The sequence below is a fragment of the Callorhinus ursinus genome, unplaced genomic scaffold (genome assembly GCF_003265705.2).
Source record: "Callorhinus ursinus isolate GAN/ISIS: 27379988/994484 unplaced genomic scaffold, GSC_fseal_2.0 scaffold41, whole genome shotgun sequence".
Classification (NCBI taxonomy): domain Eukaryota; kingdom Metazoa; phylum Chordata; class Mammalia; order Carnivora; family Otariidae; genus Callorhinus; species Callorhinus ursinus.
Window position 1 is genome coordinate 4,522,026 of NW_027397103.1, and position 17,988 is coordinate 4,540,013.

General features: G+C 47.2%; 1 protein-coding gene across 3 annotated transcripts in view; it reads left to right on the top strand.

Moving 5' to 3' along the window:
• Positions 1–17,988, top strand: part of KSR2 (kinase suppressor of ras 2) — a 426,580-nt gene that overhangs the window by 265,831 nt on the left and 142,761 nt on the right. The window lies entirely within an intron of this gene.

Genomic DNA, 17,988 nt, shown 5'->3' on the forward strand with positions numbered 1-17,988 from the left:
CCTTCTTTGTGTGCAAAAGATCATTTCTGCCTCTTGTGAGAAATTTAAACAATAAACAAGCACATCAAGTAAAAAGATCAAATTCCATTACCAGAATGTGTCCACTTAAGCCAGTTTGAGTGTATCCTTCTTGAATTTTTTCTACACATAGTCATGAATGAAATATGTGTTATTCTACACCTTGCATATTTTCACTTAGCAGTCTATGAAGGACATCTTTTCATATCAGTACACATACGTTTGTGGCATTAAGAATATACAATATTTCACCCTTGGGATGCACCATAATTTATCTATTTGCTCATCTCTTTTACTAACCTTTTCACTGTGTCAGAGCCACAATGTCTTGATTCTTGGTCTCTGAGCACAACGGTAGTTGTTTTAGCCTGCCTCCAAATAGAGCCTGAGGCAGGGATTAAGTGCTAATACTTTATCTGGGAGGTGCAGTCCCGGGGCACAGAGAAAGAGGGATATGGGAAGTGAGGCAGGGCAGAAGGAGAAGCAATGTAAGGTGATGCATTATCCCCCAGCCACTGATTTCCTTGTGAGCCACAAAGAGACACAGCCATCATTCAGCAGGTGCATCTGCTCTTCCACATGGGATGTCCTAGGACAGGCTTCACAGAGAAACCCTGCTTCAAGAACAGCCCACTGAAGAAGAGAAGGGAGGGAATTGCCTAGCTGCTTATCACGGTCTGTCTCCTGGTCGTGGTTCAACCACAGCGCATTAACCCTCCCATCCCTCTAGGTTGTATTATCCAGTCCATTTAACAGCTGCTCAGAGAGGCCAGGTCCTGTGCTTCATGGCTTGATGTCTCATGTGCGTCCAGAGTGGGAGACTCCAGAGGCTCTGGATGTGCAGTTAATCGGCCTTATGTGGCTAAACCACACCTGAGAAGTGAAATCAGCTTCGTAGGGTGGCAGCTAGGGCAGAGCAAACAGCTGAGGGTCTGAGAGGCATTGAGGTGGGGAGAGTCTGGCCAATGATGTGTCTGACAAAAAGGCAGTCTCTACTGAAGTAGGATTGTTAAGTGAAAGTGTGTGCGTATAGAATTTTGATGGAGTCCAACAAATTGCTTTCCAATAAGGTCGTACTGATTTACAGCCGCACCAAGAGAGCATGAGAGAGTCATTTCCTATCCTTCCACCAACCCTGGGTACCATCAATCTTCATCAGCATTTTCCAACTTGATAGGTGGAAACAGTTTTGTTTTAATGGGCAATTACTTAACGATTAGTGAGGTTAAGCATTATTCATAAATAGATGGGCTGTTGGATTTTCTTCTGTGAATTTCCCACTCATAGATCTTAGAACAAGTTAAAATTTCTATTTCCTCAGAGCTTCTAGGATGCTTTTATAATGTACAAAGACACTGAAGTAGTTTCCTGATTGAACCTAAAGAAAGGATGCTTTCTACTGAAAAGAATTGTATTATTCCTTCCGAAGTCAAACACATATATAAATTTTTTTTCAAAAAATTTTTAGTGTGGTAAATTATACATAAAATGAAATGTGTACCATTTTAACCATTTTTAAGTGTGCAGTTCTGTGATAGAATACATTCACATTGTGCAACCATCACTATCTGTCTCCAGAACTTTCTCATCTTCCCCAACTGAAACTCTGTTCCCCGTTAAATACTAACTCCCATCTTCCTCTCCCACCAGCCCCTGACAACGATCATTATACCTTCTGTGTCTAAGAATTTGACTACTCTAAATACTCTATATCAGCAATGAATCATGGAACACTACATCAAGAACTAATGATGTAATGTATAGTGATTAACATAACAATAAAAAATTTAAAAAAATACTCTATATCAGTGGAATCACATAAGACTTGTCCTTTTTTTTTTTTTTTAAGATTTTATTTATTTATTTGAGAGAGAGCGCCCAAGAGGGGGTAGGGTCAGAGGAAGAAGCAGACTCCCTGCCGAGCAGAGAGCCCGATGTGGGACTCGATCCCAGGACTCCAGGATCATGACCTGAGCCGAAGGCAGTCGCTTAACCAACTGAGCCACCCAGGCACCCTTGTCCTTTTTTTTTGAGGGGAGGAGGTGGACGCAGAGGGAAGGGTGAGAGAGAGAATCTTAAGCAGGCTCTGTGCCCATTGCAGAGCCTGACGCGGGACTCGATCTCATGACCTTGAGATCATGGCCTGAGTCAAAATTAAGTCAGATATTCAACTGACTGAGCCAACCAGGAGCTGCCAAGACTTGTCCTTTTGTGACTGGTTTCTTTCACTCAGCATAATGCCCTCAAAGTTCATCCATGTTGTAGCAGGTGTTAGAATTTCTTTTCCTTTTTAAAAAAGCTGAACAGACATGTGATGTTGAGTTACTACTGATGAGAATTATGTATGGTTCTCCAGCAGACCATAGGTTTTGGAAGTGATTATTAGAAGAGGCTCCAGTTTGGCCCAGCTGTCGCTCCAGCTCAGGGCCTGCTCCTGGCCAGATCAGGTGCTCCCTCCCCTTCCCATCTTCTTTCCCCTGAATATAAGTTTAGTCAATGCCTTCCTATGTCATGATCCAGCCACTCGCCAACCTGCTTGCTGATAGCAGGGAGTCTGCAGTGAATACACACTTGTGTGTGTGTGTGTGTGTGTGTGTGTGTGTTTTCAACTATTGACAGATTTCTTTTTTTTTTTTAAGATTTATTTACTTATTTTAGAGGGGGGAGGGGCAGAGGGGAGGGAGAGAGAATCTCAAGTAGACTCTGCACTGAGTGCGGAGCCCGACGTGGAGCTCGATCTCATAACCCTGAGATCACAACCTTGAGACCCCAACCTGAGCCGAAAGCAAGAGTCGGATGCCCAACTGACTGCGCCACCCAGGTATCCCAGGTAGTAAGAGAATTTCTGTCAAGCTTGGGGGCATACCTTGATTTGACCGGTTTAGAGACCATATATGAACCGTGGCCTTCCCACACGCTGTGTGATTTTTCTAAGCTTTCTTTCGAAAATCAGAACCAAGTCATGGTGGCCCAAGCTTCCTTTCGAGACCTCTCAAAAGACCTCCTCCCCCTTGAAGGGTTTATACCTCCCCAGGCTTCATTTCAAGTCTATACGTGGTGCCGAGAGTACAGGAAAGGGAGAGAAGAAAGATAGATGATTTTCAGGTTCTTTGAAAAGTTGCAGTCAACAACACTAACTCATTTTTTACCTAATATTGTGGAAATTACCTCACCAGTTAGAGTTCTTATTAATATTTTGAAAGGTGTATGTCTCTAGTATTTCTCTCTCTCTCCTCAAATATATAAATATATTTGTGTTTATTTTTTTTAATTGGGATAAGTTTTAATGACTGCATAATGTCATAGCAAAATATGTCCTGTGTTTTATTTACCCATTTCCTTATTGTTTCGTGTTTGGGTTGTTTTCTAATTTGGGGGCATTGTAAATAATTCTACAATTTCAAAAACAGTCCACATAGCTACAGAGCTTTGTGTGCATCCATGATTATTTCCTTAGGTGGCATTCTTAGAAGAGTAATTTCTGTGTCACAGAGTGTGCATATTTATAAAGCTATTGAATTATTACCCTACGAAAATTGTATTGATTTATACTCTCTGAAAGCTAAAAATCTTCCTACCCAGGAGGCTGGGCAATACAATCAAAAGAACACTCAGAAAAAAATATAAAAATAAGAAAACTAGTCAGTCCTGACTCTGCTGCTCTCCAGCCGGGTATGTCTGGGCGTGTCATACTCCTCTCCATCCTCTGTTTTCTCTTGAGTGTTTACAGTCTGTGTAACAAGGACGTTGGGTTAGCTCAGGAGTTGGCAAAACTTTTCCCTAAAAGGCCAGATAGTAAATAGTTTAGGTTTTGTGGGCCATGTGGCAATAGTCTTCGACTGGGGGTGATTTTCCGCTCCCAGGGTCTGGAGACATCTTTGGTAGTCACACCTGGGGAGGGACTGCCATGAGCATCTCCTGGGGACAGGCCAAGGATGCCGCTCAGCCTCCCACAAGGCACAGAGCGGCCGTCACCACGAAGATCTATCCAGCCCCAAATGTCAGTGGTGCCAGAGCTGAGAAAACCTGCCATATGGTCTCTGTCACACCTACTCAACTCTGTCACTCCAGTGCAGAGGCAGCCGCAGACAATACAGAGGTGAGGAGGTACGGCTGTGTTCCAATAAAACTTTATTTGTGGGCCTGAAATCGGAATTTCATGTAATTTGTCACGTGTCCCAGAACCTTCTTTTAAAAAAATCGTTTTCAGTCATTTAAACGTGTGAAGACCATGCTTAGATGGAGGCCCTACAGAAACAGATGGTGGGCTTTCGAGCCAGTTTGCCAACCGCTGGGTTTGAAGAGTCTCGTCAGACGGAGGTGACAGATACTACTTATTGAGCGTTTATTATATACCAGCCGCTGCACCTGGGTCGCCATCTTGTTCACTCTCACATCACCCCTGTGGAAGGGTCCGATCCCCGTTTTGAGAGATGAGGGACTTGAGGCAGGGGGAGGTGAAGTCACTCGTCCAGGACATCTCCATTAAAGGGGGCAGAGCTGGGATTTGAACCCAGGTGTGGCCTCTTCTGGAGCCAGGGGCTCCCAAATCACACGCCCCTTCCACAGGCCTAGATGTGTCTGGCCACGGTTGGGACCAACATGAGAAGTGGAGACGAGAGGGAGATAGACGGGGGCGGAGGGAGTCCTGGGGAAATGCGGCGTGTCAGGGAAAAGGCTGGGGAAGGCACTGCTTCCTGTTGTCCGAAGGTAGGGAGGAAGCTTCCAGAATCCCCTGTGCACCCCAGTCTGAGCTGTTGCTTGCTCCCCAGCTGTGTCCATCGCAGGCCTCACAGTGCCTTAGCTCCTTGCTGTTTCCCGTGGGTGCATCCCCCCAGAGATCCGTACTGTCCAGGGTGGACCTGAGGCACTTTTGCACTTCCTCCATTAAAAAACCTTTTTTTTTTAAAAAAAAAAAAAACTTTTTTAAATGATATTTTGTGACCATGTTGGCATCAAGACAACTATGATCCATGCTGGATTCATTATTATAACTCCTTATTCGTACATTCATTTTTGTCTTCCAACTTAAAAAGAAATGAAAACGAAAGCATTTTCGTGGGTCCCCGGCTCTGTGGCGGGGGAGTGGCCGGACGGAGTGGCCACTCTGATGCTCTTTCCTCAGAGTTCTGGGATCAAGTCACACCTGCAAGGCTCTGTACTTCTGAGCAAGCTTCTTTATTCTCCGAGTTGAGATGTCCTTGTTATAAAAATTGTAACAATGACACCTTATATGTCTGAATCAGGAGGTGACAATAACATGATGTGAGGTTTCGTTCATTTGCTTGCTCCTTCATTCAGCGGATTTTTTTTACCCTTAATTGAGCAGCTACTATGGGCCCTGTATTGCTAGGCACCGAGTAAGACACAGGTACATCTTTGAGGAGCTTGTGGTCCGGGTGAGCTCGTCCTGCAGCACTGGCAAGTGTGAGCCATCCTAGGCACTTTGTGGGCAATTTGTCATTTAACAAGGCCAGGATATGGGTACTATTTTCAGCTCTATTGTCCAGATGAAGAAACTGAGGCTCAGGGAGGTGAGGTAATATTCCCAGGGGATGCTTCCCTTGCAGAGTCGAGCTGGCCCCGCATGGTAGTGGTCTCTGTGGGCTGGGTGTCCATTCGGTGGCCTTGGGGACAACCCAGTGTCACATGTGGCAGCCGCCATGCCCAGAGTCTGCTCCACTCTCTCCAGAGGGGCACCCGTGGTGTCAGAAACCCTGCACCCGGCTGTCATACCTGTCTGTTGGCCTCAGATCCACAGAACCCCCGGGTTAATCTCCTGTCAGCTGAACCGCCTGACACTGTCACCCTCTGCCCATCAAGCCTGCCCATTGCTTCTTCGAAGTTTCCTTTCCAGGGAGGTCTGCTGATGCAAGGTGGGTGGTGGAGCGTGAGGCCAGGCAGCTCTGAGCTTTGCCCGATTCCCCCCTTGGAGATCCTCCCACTGGAGGAGAGCATGGAGGAGGGACTTGGAGAGGTGAGCAGACCCCAGGGGTTGCCAGCTCCTCATGACTGGAGGGGGGCACAAGCCCCTGGAAGCTGGTGTAGACCCCGCAGTGTGGAGCCTTCCTAGGCTGCCCACCCCGAATCTAGTGCTGGCTTTGCCACCCACAGGCCGTGCCTCTCTCCGAGCTCAGTTTCATTATCGGCTAAAAGGGGCCATGCATACCTCTTCCCCACAGCCATTGGGAAGACCAAATGGGGTCATACATACTAAGCTCTTAGTATAGTGGATACATCTCCGTTATGGTCATTAGTGAGTATTAGAGGGATTACCTCTGTGCAAACTAGCCTAACCCTACCTTAATTTAATGCTACTAGACCTTCAGTCACGACCACTCTGAGCCATACAGATCTGGGCCAGCACCTGGGAGGCTGAGATGAGCCAGACATATCCCTCATTCTTGAGGAGATGGTTGTCATTGGACACAGTGACACAGGACACATCAGCCTGCTGGTACCCCCCCCCCCACCACCCGGGGACAGGCCTGGCTGCTGTCTAGGGTCCTGCCACCTACATGACAGCCCATTGACTTCAGGCTGGTCAGAAGTCTGGAAGGCAAGGAGGGAAGCTGAGTGGCCAGAGACAAGCTTGCTGGACCCTCTTCCTCCCAAGCTGGGGACTCCACCTGCCCCATCCCCGCCCCTGTGTTCATTCATCATCATTGCATTCTTCACTTTCTCTCTCACTTCCTAGTCTTTAAGACACACGTTCTGAAGGGACTGTTTCCTTCTTAAGGAAAGAGACCCCATCTTCCCAAGCCCAGCATGTGAGCCAGTGAGTCAGCAAGTGCTCACCAGCAAGAGGAGGGAGGGAGACAGACGAGCAGTTTGAAAGTCGGCAGGAGTCACCAAGAAGTCGGTCTTAGTCCGTTCTGGCTGCTATAACAAAAATACCATAGACTGGGTGGCTTACATAACAGAAATGTATTCCTCACAGTTCTGGAGGCTGAGCATTCAAGGTTAAGATGCTGGCACACCTCAGGACTGGTAAGAAGCTATTTCCTGGTTTTCAGATGACTGCCTTCTCCTCGTGTCCTCACCTGGCAGAGAGCAGAGAGAGGAAGCACACTCCCTTGTGTATTTTTATAAGGACACTAATGCTGTTCCTGAGGGCTCCACCCTCATGACCTCATCACCTCCCAAAGGCCCTGCCTCCTAATCTCATCATGTTCCATCTTAGGATTTCAACATATGAATTTGAGGGAAGACACATTCAGCCCGTAGCAAAGACCGTTTATATTTTGCTTGGATAACCAAAGCTTTGCTGCTTTATTTAAAATTTTTAACTGTTCAACTTTTACCTGTTCAACTCTCGTGCGTGCTAGGCTCTGTCCTGACATTTTGCACCTAGAGTTACTTTGCGGCACCCCACATCAGCCATGCCCACTACCCTGGGGGCAGACATTACCATCCACAACAAGGAAACAGAGGAACAGAAAGAAGTAACTTACCCACCATGCCCCAGCGACATGTGAGTTCTTAATGTCACCCTCGTTAATGGGTAGATTTGGGGGACTTTTCCCATGCTGCCCTTCCTGAGAGGGAGCCTCTGTGACCCTTCCTCCTTTTCCGGAGGTCATGGCTGGGGGTCATGGCTGGAGAAGGGAGCCAGGAGCTGGAGATGAAGACTGAAGTCAGCACAAGGCAAATGGAAGCTGTCCAGAAACTTCCAGGGGTTGTAGGCAGGTGGACCAGGCATACACAAGGAGTGGCAATCCTGAGCATCCATTGTGTTTGCTGAGTAGTAGTTAGGTGGGATGTTCCTAGGCATCATGGGAAGAAGAAAGAATTCCAGGCTCGAACAAGTTTGAAAAATCTGGGTTCTAACAAGTTACACGAGGTCTCTTTTACTACAGGACTTTTCAAAGCTTGTAATACTGTCCACGGTGACTTTTCAGTACTTAATGATCACAGAATCATAGTTTTCTTCATGGAGCATCTCTCAGGGTTAGTGTGGTGTATGTGAGAAGTACTGGAAGAAGCTAATTATATCTTCCAACCCCAAATGCTTTCAATGTGCAGGTCAGAGAAGCTGGAAGAATACTCATCATGGCCCCCATCCAGTGGCTTAGGAAACCAAGGCACAGAGAGATGATGTGACTTGCTCTGGCTCATAGCAGGGCACCCCTAAAACCCAGCCTGAGCCCCAGCCCTGCACTCTTGCCAACAGGCAAAACTTTTTTGCAAATCTCCCAATTCCCTGCCCTACGGTTGAAGAGCTTTTCTTCCTTTAATGGATGAAACTTCGTCACATTGTTCTTTCTCTGGTTTCTTTTGCTTATTTCTGGAATCTACATGCAGCATAAAATAAAACCAACGTAATTTAGTCCAGTGGACCCCTTGCTCCCGAGTGATGGGGTAAGAAGTTTGGGATCCTTGTCAGCAGCACCGGAAGAACTTTATGGATGTTGGAACCTTGTTGGCTTTCAGAGAGTGTGTCCTTAAAACTCAAAATCAACCAGGTTGCCATAGTAACACTCACTCCAGGTTAGGGTGCACATGTCTGACTGTGGACGGATTCTTTAGAGACCTGGGAACATGCAAAGCCACTGAAACCCCAGTGAATCTGTTTGACTTCTTCTCTAGAAGAAGCCACCGATATTAGAAGAAAACACGAGCGATCAGAAGCCTTGAATGTGGCCTGCAAATACGTTGTGCTTGGTCCATGCAAATGAATTGATTTTTCCCCTGAATTAATTAAAAATGAGGAAATTTCATATAAAAATCTGAATTTCTGGTTTCTTCTTGGAAGAATCAGAAAAAATCCAGCAACACTGGACCCACATTCCTGCTTGACCACAAAGGACCAGAGCTAAGTGGTGTTCACCCCCTTTTATGTATGTATCTATGTGTGTATGTATTTTATTTGGTCACCGCCTTTAGATTGGCATACACTCTCCAACTTACTACAGTTCCCCCCGTTCCTGGTGTCTCCCCATCAACAAGGCAGATGGCAGCTACCCCCTAGCAATACATGCACACCATCGTAATATATATATAATATATTATGTACGTGAATATGTACATTAGTTGCATTAATGTTCATGAACAATTTCCTGCATCCATATCTCTATGGAAATTAGGAAATCGATGGAAAGATCGAGGGGGCCCATGTTTTATTTTTCTAACTTGTCTCTCATTTGTAGAACTTGTAGGCATTAAGCTTTCATATCCTCACTCTAGATCAGGACTGGCAAAGCATTTGGCTTGCCAGTCAATTCTGGCCCATGGAAAGCCACACGGGGCAGGCAGCCACTGTGGAAAACAGTTTGGCAGTTGCTCCAAAAGTTAGACATTAGAACTACCATACAACCCAGTCATTTGACTCCTGGATATACACCCAAAAGAACTGAAAGCAGGTTTTAAACAAATACTTGTATACAAATGTTCACAGAAGCACTATTCATAGTAGTCAAAAGGTGGAAACCACCCAAATGTCCGTCAGTGGATGAATAAACAAAATGTGGTCTCTCCCTACAATGGACTATTATTCAGCCATAAAAAGGAACAAAGCCCTAACACCTGCTACAAATTCAGCATGGATGCACTTCAAAAACATCGTGCTAACTTAGAGAAACCAGACGCAGAAGTCTACACCGCGAATGATTCCATTTCGATGAAATGTCCTGAAAATGTAAATCCGTAGAGACAGAAAGCAGATTGGTGGTTGCCAGGGGCTGGGGGAAGCAAATGAGGAGTAGCTGCCCGATCAGTCTCCTTTGGGCGTTATGGTTATAGTTTGGAAGTCGACAGAGGGGGACATTTGCACCACCTGGATGGTATAGTAAATGCCACTGAATTGTACCTATTAAAATCATTTTATGTTACGTGAATTTCACCTCAATTAAAAAAAAGAAGAATCTGGACTGCTGCCTGTTCTTTGCATGGCTGAAAAGCTAAGAAGGTGGTTTCCCATTTTTAAATACGTGTACAAATCAAAAGAAGGATAATATTTAATGCCATGTGAATATTATATGAAATTAATTTTAGTGTCCATAAACAGTTTTATTGGAAACCAGTGGCAGAGACTCTAACGGCCCACGTCTAAAATACTTCTTCCTGCTACTTTACTCACCGAGTTTGCTGACCTCTGCTCTTGGTCCTTCTCAGCCAGGTGATGGAAGCCAGGGAGAAGTCAGGCGCAAGAATTGAGAGATGGAAGTGATCAGTGGGCTTGTGCCTAGAGACAGAGGGATGAACAAACAAGCTTCCCTTGATATTAGATGTGGTAGTTTCCTGAGGCTGCTTTAACAAAGTACCATACACTGGCTGGGCCGAAAACAAAAGGCATTTATTTTCTCCGAGTTCTGGGGCTAAAGATCTGAAGTCAAGCCATTGGCAAAGGCCGTGCTGTCTCTGACAGGTCTAGGGCAGGATCCTTGCTTGCCTCCTCCTGGCTTTGGCGCCTGCCAGCTATCCTGGGCCCCCCTTGGTTTGTAGGTGCCCCGTTCCGATCTCTGCCTGTCCTTCCATTCTGTGTGTGTGTGTGATGTCATGTCCTCCTCCCTCTGTGTGTCTCTCTGTTCTGGGTGGACATACATTTTGGCGGGAAGCGGGGGGAATTCAACCCCATACATCAGACACCCCCCAGACCTTTGATTCTAAAGAACACAGACTATTCCTGCCTTATCTGCTGCACTCTGAGGCGGAGTGAAATAAGCAGACAGGGATATTAATTAAGTGCTAAATTAAATATTAATTAAGCACCTTCTGAGTGCTAAGCATCGTTCTAAGTGCTTGGTTAATCCTCTGAGGAACCAGTGAGGCACAAAGAGATTAAGCAAGAATCTGCCCAAAGTTTTACAGCTGACGTGTCTCGGAGCCAGGATGCCAACGCAGGGGAGGAGCACTGACTCCAGAGCTTTTATTAACTCTGACAGCCACCTTGCAGGGTTGCTGTTTCAATTCTCATCTTGTAAGTAAATAAGGGAACGATCTCAGCGATGGTTAAGAGACTCGGCCAGGGCAAAGCTGAGATGAAGACTCTTCCCAGTACACGGGGGCAGCCCCTCCCCACAACCCCCATGCCTCTAGTCCCATTTCTTCCTTACGTGGGTGCAGAAAGTCTTTTCTCCCATGTCCTCACTCAAGGGTGATATCTTGGGATGAAAGGAGCCAGCGGATGCGAAACGAGTCACCTGGAGGCTTTGAGTGGGGCTCCGAAAACCCTGAGCTGGCTCCGAGCATTCACCCCTGAAAACCCCTTTCAGCCTTTAGAGAATCAAGGTCCTATTGACAGATGCAAAGATGTTAACATGTGCTTGGAGACTGTGCTGCCTGCTCCAAGGTAAAAGGCATAGATCAGGCCGGTGAATGTGCTTCCTCCGAGTTCATCAATCTTGCCTTTGTTTGGTGCATAAGCGAGAATGATCACATTGAGCGCATCCATCATTGGGTTGTGTTCCTTTCCACAAGGACAGGAGCAGCAGGTAGAGATGAGGGTGTGGCCCAGGGGTGCATTCAGGGCCCAGCTCCATGGAGAATGGGGGCAGGTGTCAGAGCAAAGACGCTCTGAAAATGCATCTGATTGCATGCACACCCATCCATCAGGCCTGGATTCGACACCTCTTCCTTTCTGCGCCGACTATCAATCACGTGGCCTTTTGAAAAGCCCGAGAAGATTGTACCTTTGGATTTGGTTTGCTGAGCTTGAGAATTGGGAACTGGGACCGCTTTGTGAATTTATGTTTTCCTCTTTGAAATTTGCAATCAGACCGTCTTTGAGCATTGGCCCTGAGCACCTTCACTGGCTCAGACTCCTTCCTTAGTGACTGGCCAAGATCGGCCATTCTGTCCTTAGTGACCGGGCTGAGTCAGTCACCTGGGATTGGTGGCTTCTCTGAGAACTTGGGGGAAACTTTGAGAAGACCATGAGCCGTTTGGCTGGTAGAACCTATGGCTGCTTGACTGACCTCAGGATGCCTTGTAGGAGTGACAGGTTTAGGCAACCTGCCCTAACCCCCGTGCTCACCATTCAGCCCCATACCCTTGATAAATAGCTGGGACTGTGGTCAAGAGCCCCAAGATATTTGGGGGTCACATTCAGTGACTCCCTTCCTCTTGTGCATTCTTGGTATCTCTGATCTAGAGCAGTGTTCTCAGCTGGGGCAGTTTTGCCCTTCTAGCTCTTGGGGACACTTGGCAATGTTGGGAGACATTTCTGTTTGTCACAGTGGGGGGGGGGGCAAGGTGCTGCTGGTGTCCAGTGGGTAGAGGCCAACGATGCTGCTCAACATCCTGTGATGCTCAGGACAACCCCCCAACAAAGAATTAGCCAGCCCCGAATGTCAATTGTACCAAGGTCGAGGAACCCTGATCTAGAACATTTGTTCTCAACATGCAGTCCCCAAACTTCCAGCAGCCTCAGCATCACCCTGGAACTTGTTAGCAATGCAAATTCTGGTCCCCACCCCAGACTCAGTGAATCAGCGACTCTGGGGTCAGAAACGTATTTCACCAAGTCCTGACCGATGCAAGAAGTTTGAGAAGCACTGACCTAGAGCAATGAGCGGTCTAAAAGGCCGGGAGACTTAATAGGTCTGGTTACATGGCAGGGATGCGACTCTGACTTCATAGCGTCTCGGTCGCATTTGAAGCTGTGTCATTTTACAACTAGCTAACACTCAGCATCAGGGCCCAGTGTCAGTCTGAGAGGCCAGAGCACTTTCTAGGTAAATTAAGACCTGTCAAACGACTACTCAAAGGGAGAGCAGACCTTGGGCTTTTCTGCATGGTGCCTTGTCTTGTGGGCTTGGTGGATTAAACTGCTTCCAGAAGGGCCCGCCTTTGACTTTTATGGGATATTGAATCTTGTTCACCGATTTTACCACCATGCCAGCCCCAATGCTTCAGGCCGCTAGGCAGATAAACAGATTTGGGGTTTTTCTTTTTTCCTTATGGGAAATTCCTGATAAAGGAATTAGCAAGAAGTTCCCCACTCCTTAATTCACTGGCTGTATTGGGCCAATTACTGAACTTCTCTGATCTGCAGTTTTCTCTTCTGTGAAGTGGGATGTGGTCCTGGTCTTTCTGGTTGCTGGGAGGACCCAGTCCCTGAGACATCAGACACGGAAAAGGTTCATAAATGCCCATAACACTTTTTCTTTGAAGGATGAGCTGGGAGACACCTGGCGATATTCATTTCCTATGGTTACAGTTTCCTATGACAAATTATCATAAATGTAGTGGATCAAAACCACACAGACTCATTCTCTTGCAGTCCTGGAGGGCAAAAGTCCAAAATGCATCCACTGAGGCCAAAATCAAGGTGTCCGCAGGGCTGGTTCCTAACCAAGGCTCCCGGGGAAATCTGTTTCCTTGCCTTTTCTGGCTTCTAGAAGCAAACAGCCCTCATTCCTTGGCTCACCGCCAGCATCACATCATCTCTTCTCCCCCAGGGGTCGTTGAGGTCACAGAGCCTTCTTCCTGGGACTTTGCTGGCTCCCTTGTATAAGGATCCTTTGTGATTACATGGAAGACCCACTCGGATAATCTAGAATAGTCTCCCCATCTCAGGCTCCTTCCTTTAAGCCCATCCTCCAAGTTCCTTTTGCCATATACAGTCATATGCACTGGTTCTGGGCATTAGGACATGGATGACTTCGGGGGGCCATTACTCGGCCCAGCACAGTCTCGGTTTTTTGAGGCTACTATAACAAAAATACCATGGATAGAGTGGCTTAAACAACAAATATTTTATTTCTCCCAGTCCTGGAGACTGGGAAGTCTGAGATTGAAGTGCCAGCAGGTTTGATGGCTGGTGACCGCCTGCTGACTGATTCATAGATGGCTGTCTACTCGCCATGTCCCCCTATGGCAAAAGGGGCAAGGGGGCTCTCTGGGGTCTCTTTTATTAGGGCATGAATCTCATTCATGAGGGCTTCACCCTCGTGACCTAATCACATTCCCAAAGGCCATACCTCCTCATACCATCACTTTGGGGGGGTGAGGATTTCCACATGTGAATTTTGGAGGGATTCAGACATTCAGTACATAACGCCTGGTGCCTGAAGTCATTGACACCTGCACATCAATCCTGTTGTAGGAGACCCAAGAGTGAAAAGGCCCTTGCCTGAGGTTTGGTTGCAGGATGATGTCTGGGTACCACCGTGCCTCAGTTCATGGCGGTGACGAGCAGTTTACATGCCACCCTGTGGTTCTCAGCATCCAAGGGCATCGCGTCACCTGGGAACTTGTTAAAATGCAGATCTTCAGGCCCTGCTCCAGCTCTAACTGAATTGGGTCTTGTGGCAGCAGAGCCCAGCCATCTGTATTTTAACAAGCTCCAGGTCATTCTGATGCACGCTTCAGGTTTTTAAAAGAAAGCTGTTATTTTTAAAAAGCTTGAGCAGGCATCAGAATCCCTGGAGCTTGCTCACATACTGCAGAGTTTACCCTTTTAAAACAATTCAGTGGGTTTCAGTATATTCATAGAGTTGTGCAACCATCCCTACTGTCTAATTCCAGAATGTTTTTATCACTCCCCCAAAGAAAGGCTGTACTCAGTAGTGGTCCCTCCCTCGAGCCCCTGGCAACCATTAATCTACTTTCTGTCTTTATGGGTTTACCTATTCTGGACATTTATATAAATGGAATCTTCTAATATGTGGCCTTTTGTGTCTGGCTTCTTTCACTTAGCATGATGTTTTCAAGATTTATCTGTGTTGTAGCATGAATTCATTCTTTATTATGGCCAAATAATATTCTGTTGTAGGGACGCACCACATTTTGCTTCTCCATTCATCAATTGATGGCCATTGGGTTGTTTCTACATTTTGGCTCTTATAAATAATGCTGCCATGAATGCTCAAGTTTGAGAACCACTCCTATAGGGAATCCATCAGAATCCGGAAATCTGGATCTTGCTTTGCCCGTTCAGAAGACAGTCTCTTAAGAGTCTGATTCACATTAACCAGACTTTGGAGACTGATGTATAAAGCCGGAATACCTGTTGATTAACGTACAATGAGAACTTGCTGTTACAAGCACTGCATTTCTCGGGGGCGCCTGTGTGGCTCAGTCGTTAAGCGTCTGCCTTGATCCCGGGGTCCTGGGATCGAGCCCCGCATCCAGCTCCCTGCTCAGTGGGAAGCCTGCTTCTCCCTCTCCCGCTCCTCCTGCTTGTGTTCACTCTCTCGCTGTGTCTCTGTCAAATAAATAAATAAAATCTTTAAAACAAAAAACAAGCACTGCATTTCTCAAGGGTCGAGTGATTATCCCATTTCCTTTCTGCAGTCTGCCCTTCCTGAATGCCAGATTTTCTTCAGGGGGTTTCCTGGGGAACGTGGAATAGAGAGAAGGGAAGTTTGTTGTAGAGAATATTTGAAGGCCTCAGGCTGGGACAGCCTGCTGTCTCTGGACAGGGTAACTGAGAGTTCGGGTAAATAGCCCAGGTTTAGATCTGGGCTCCACCACTTGCTAGCTGTGTGACCTAGAGTGAGGTGTTCAACCTCTCTGAACTACTTCCCTTTTTGAGATAATAATAATGAAGATGTCATAGGATTATTGTGCAGAATAAGTGAGATAATACCCATGAAGTGTTTGGTATAATGCCTAGCCCATAAATGGTGGGTACCACCACCTTTATGATGATGAGCCATCTCATGGTTGCAAGTGGGGTTGCCCTAGGGACTGTAGCTATAGGAAATCTGCTAGTTCCATCTGTCTCCATGACCTTGCATAAGGTCTACATTCTTCTCCTTGTAAGTGGAACAACTCAAACTACTTTAAATGTTTAAAAATGAGGATTTGACAGTAACTGGAGAAGCTGCAAGGGCTCAAATGACATACCAGCTTTTGGTTTCTCTCCATCTTTCTACTCTGCTTTTTAAGTGTGTTGGCTTCCTTCTCAGGCAGGCCCTTCCCGCAGGTAGCCCCCGGGCCTCTGGTGTGCAGCCAGCCAGCTTAAGCTACTCCACCGGATAGAGGAGATCTTAACCAAAAAAAAAAAAAAAAAAAAAGATGGGGAGGTGGGGGGTGGGGTGGGTGCCAGGGCATTTCTTGGGCTCTGATTGGCCCATCTTGGGTCACATGGCCTACCCTTGAACAAATCACAGTGCTTTGGGCTTCCCACTCCTGGATTAAATGCACTCCCCGCCCCAGGACCGGAAGAGAGGTTCAGCCCGAGCTGGGCACTAGGGCTGAGATGTTAGAAGGTTAGTTTTCCACTGGAAACCCAGGCTGCCATTATTAGAGAAGGAATGGCTCCAGTGCCAAAGACCTCCATCCCCCAGGTGGGCTGAGAGGGTCAAGCCAACACCCACCCCTGGGACTCTCTTTGTCTATTCTTTCATAGTTGACTGAGACCCTCTTTCAGTCTGCTGTATATTTAATCCAGTTGTATCAGGGTCTGGATCTAGGTCCCTTCCAGCTCTTTGGGCAGGTATTCTCAAAATGATTGCCATTTGAAGCTGGCTAATTCTTGTTCCAGGGGCTATCCTTCGTATTGCAGGATGTTTAACAGCATCTCTGGCATCCACCCATTAGATGCCAGTAGCACCATCCCCCCTGAGCAGGTACCCCCCAGAATGTCTCCAGACATTGCCAAATGTCCCCTGGGGGTAACATCAGCCACTACTGAGAACCATGGTTCATGTTTCTCTGTCCAATGATCCATTAGGAGTCAGGCTAATTTCACTCTTGGAGGGTCAACTTCTTTGCTTATCTTCGAGTTTTTGGCGGTAAAGTCTCTCTGTACAACACCCCCCCACACACACACACACTCAGTGACAACACTTCTCACTGAGAAACCATGGTCTCACTGCAGCAGAGGTACCCTCTCTCGGTGGCCTCCCTTTCCAGAGCCGCTGCATCAGGACCAAGACCCTGTCTTATCTTTGGCACCTCAGTCCCACTTAGGGATGCTTTGGAGTGTGGACACCCCATCTTGACTTTGGAATGTGACCCATTACAAGGCCATCTCTAGCATAGTCTGCAAACCACAGACAGTGTGACACGTCTCTGGATGGCGCTTTGAGCATCAGGGAACTGAGAGAGGGAGAGGGTCTATTGTGTGAAGTTCAGAGAGGGTGCCTGGTGTCTTGGGTTTCTTGAAGTCGGACCGGGGTCTCTCACAGCAAGCTCACCTGGTCTATCCCTGCTGAGCCCACTCAGGCCATAAATTCCGAGGAACTGTGTGGGGAACTTCTGAGCAGCTCTTTGTTCTATGGACAATTAACTTCCACTGAACATTAACTATCGGGCGGCCGCATAATTAAAAAACATCACATTTCCCCTGGGGGAGAATTTCAGCTCAAGCAACTCGAAATGGCTCTGATTTAAGATCCATAAACTCAGTTCAAGGCAATAAATATGTAAGTAATTGATGATGTAGTGTGCGAGGAACTTAAGGCCCATCCATCACACTCAGGCAAGCAAGGCCTACGGACACGCTCTGAGAACAGGACAAGAGGAGGGGAATAAATGGCCAGAGGGACCTAGACAGCTCTGCCCTCCCCATAGCTCACCGCTGTTCTCCAGAGTTGTGTGGCCTCATTCCCTAAAGAGCCTCGTCCCCAGGTTTTGTCTTCTCAGGCCGGGGAGAAGGGCCGCTAAGCAAAGCTGCAAACAAGCACCTGAGTTGCTCATGAGGAAGACCCCCTGTTATTGCACACCTACTGTGTGCTTGGCACTTGCGTCATATCCATGGATGGTCCTTCAGGCAACTCTGCAAGAAATGGGTTTGATCACGCCCGTTGTACAGAGGAGGAGGCCCCCAGAGGGGAAAGACAAAGCATCAATCACAAGGGTAGAATCAGGATTTCAGTGCAGCTCTGCCCCTGTAAATGAATTCCATTTTGTCCCCCTGCTTCTTAGGCAAAAGAGGAGGCTTGGGCCTCTGGGTTGCCTGCATTGCAGTCCACAGACGTGTCCTGTCATCCGTCTCTGGGTCCAGATGTCAAGTCCAACTTGTAGATTCCAGCCTGTGGTCTGCGTGTCCCCCACCGCTCCCCGCCCCACGCCTGTCAC